Source organism: Enhydra lutris, unplaced genomic scaffold, assembly GCF_002288905.1.
Source record: "Enhydra lutris kenyoni isolate GAN:26980312 unplaced genomic scaffold, ASM228890v2 scaffoldscaffold179, whole genome shotgun sequence".
NCBI lineage: Eukaryota > Metazoa > Chordata > Mammalia > Carnivora > Mustelidae > Enhydra > Enhydra lutris.
In genome coordinates, this window is record NW_019154263.1 from 129,330 (window position 1) to 131,672 (window position 2,343).

The following is a 2,343-nucleotide window of genomic DNA, read 5'->3' on the forward strand; positions in this document are numbered from 1 at the left end:
TTTTCAGAAATTCAAAACGGAGTTGACTCTTTTCCGATGAAGATGACTGACAACAAATACAAGGTCACTCAAAAGAAACCAGAGAGTTGCAATGGCCCCAATGAAATTGATGACAACAAAAAGAAAGCCTCACAGAAGCTTAGTTTCCAATTACATAACCTACTCAAGCTTCCCAAAACACATAAATGGTGCATATACGAATGGTTCTACTCAAACATAGATAAGCAACTGTTTGAAGGCGATGATGACTTCTGTGTATGTCAGGAGGAGTACTTTCCTAATTTAACAACAAGAAAGTTAACAAGAATAGAAAAATCAGGCAACTTATGGGAAAACCAAAGAGATGTTCTTGTGCATTTTTTTGAGGAAGAGAGACTAGCATTAAAACAGAAATGGCAGATTAAAAAAAAAAAAAAACAGAAATAGCAGAAGATAAGACTCTTAAACAAAAGTGCAGATGTTTCCTAGTTTGAAAATCTCCCAGATGAAATTCCTTTGTCCCTGGTTATTGGAACCAAAGTTACAGCTCGATTATGTGGTGTTCGTGACGGTCTCTTCACTGGACGAATAGTTGCTGTGGATACTTTTAATACTATGTATAGAGTAACTTTTGATAGGGCAGGGCTTAGCACCCATACCATCCCTGACTATGAAGATCTTAGTAATGAGCCTCATGAGACAATGCAAGTTGCTGCCTTTGGACAAAAACCGGGACCCTCCTGATTCTTTAGGACTCCACCATGGTTACATTATACTCCTCTCCAGTCACGAATTACGGATGATGATCCTGTACTAGCAGTCACCTTGGAGAAGTAAGATTTCTGGCTCTGACACTGAAATGCTAGGTGGTTTTCCAGTACAATTCCTTTTCCAAGTGACCAAGTTGTCAAAAATTTTCATGATTAAAAAGAAACATATCAAAAAATTAAGAGCAATGGACACAGAAGCAGAACAATTGAAATCCTATCCCATGCCAGCAGCACTGAATTTGAGCAGAGATATGCAACCATCCTTCTGGAGCTTGAGCAATTCAACAAGGACCTAAACAAAGTTTTGCATGAAGTACAGCAATACTGCTATGAGCCTTTTCCAGACCAGAGTGGGAAGCCTATGGACCAGCCCAGGGATGGGAGATAGAGGTGTGAGGAGGAAGCCCAGGAGCTTGACTGGCAGCTAGCGAATCCACTGGATAGCCCCATGTTGAGAATGAAAATCTGAGAGAATTAATCTCCAGCTCACTCCTATTTTATCACAAATTAAGTGTCTGGCAGAAGGAGGAGAGCTGAATTCCTTTGAGTTCAAATCACCCACAGATTCATTAAATGATATCAGGAGTACAATAGATGCTTCTAATATCAGTGGCTTTCAGAGTAATGTAGAAATCCATGTTTCACACATTCAGAGCGTCCTGAAGCAGATGGGAAGCCTGCAGGCCTTCACCACCAAGGACACCAACAGAGACTGACAAATAGCCTTCCCTGTTGCAGATGCACAGGACACTAGTGTTCCTTCACCTCGGCTTCAATCACCAAATGGCCCACGTGCTGGAAAACAAGGGAACTGTACATCTCCAGTGAACACATTGGAACATACTGTCATGCTTCTTGAACCTCCACTGCTGACCGGCATTCTGTTTATTTTTCTTCCTATGATTCAGCTTCAGTAGCATCACTTATGTTACATGATTATTGGCAAGTATTTTTCACCCAAAACTGTCTGAAGGTAAGATGCTTTCACGGAAGAGTGTGCAGACCCCTTTATCAATGTGCATGAATTCAATTAATAGGCACAGACAGCTGTTTCTTTGGCCAGTGCCCTCAGACAAGTATCTACTGTGAAGAGATGTGGTCCATTTAGCTCCCCCACCCAGGATCTGGAAGAGAGCACCTCCAAAGGCAGGAAGTTGCTTGTGGAGGAAGCCACCAGAACAGCCATGGGAGATGCAGCCTTGACAAGTATTTAGGGTGGATACCTAAACGGTGTCATGGCTCTAGATATCATTTTAATAATCATAAATATTTTAATTTCTCAAAATTTATAAAAGAAACTTTTTTTTGGTCTGTTGAAAGAAAAGGAAGGCACAGCAGAAAAATAAATTATTTGCAAAATGGTACATTTCAGCAAGTGGATTTAGCCTGACTTTTCCCATCAATTCAGGGCAAAAAGTGCTATTGTTATGAGACTCATTTATAAAGACTGATAACACTCTATTTTCATTTTTTTTATTTGCACAACTTTTCAAGGAGCTGACGGTTTAAAATCAAACCATACACAATTTATAAAGTCAAAAAATTTTATAAGGAAAACACATATAATAACCAGTGCTGTGAAATGCAGAAAAAA

At 39.8% G+C, this 2,343-nt stretch overlaps 1 pseudogene; it reads left to right on the forward strand.

Annotated features, from left to right (window-relative positions):
• Nucleotides 1-7: 7 nt before the first annotated feature.
• LOC111140125 lies at nt 8-1,465 on the forward strand (annotated as a pseudogene).
• The last annotated feature ends 878 nt before the right edge of the window (nt 1,466-2,343 follow it).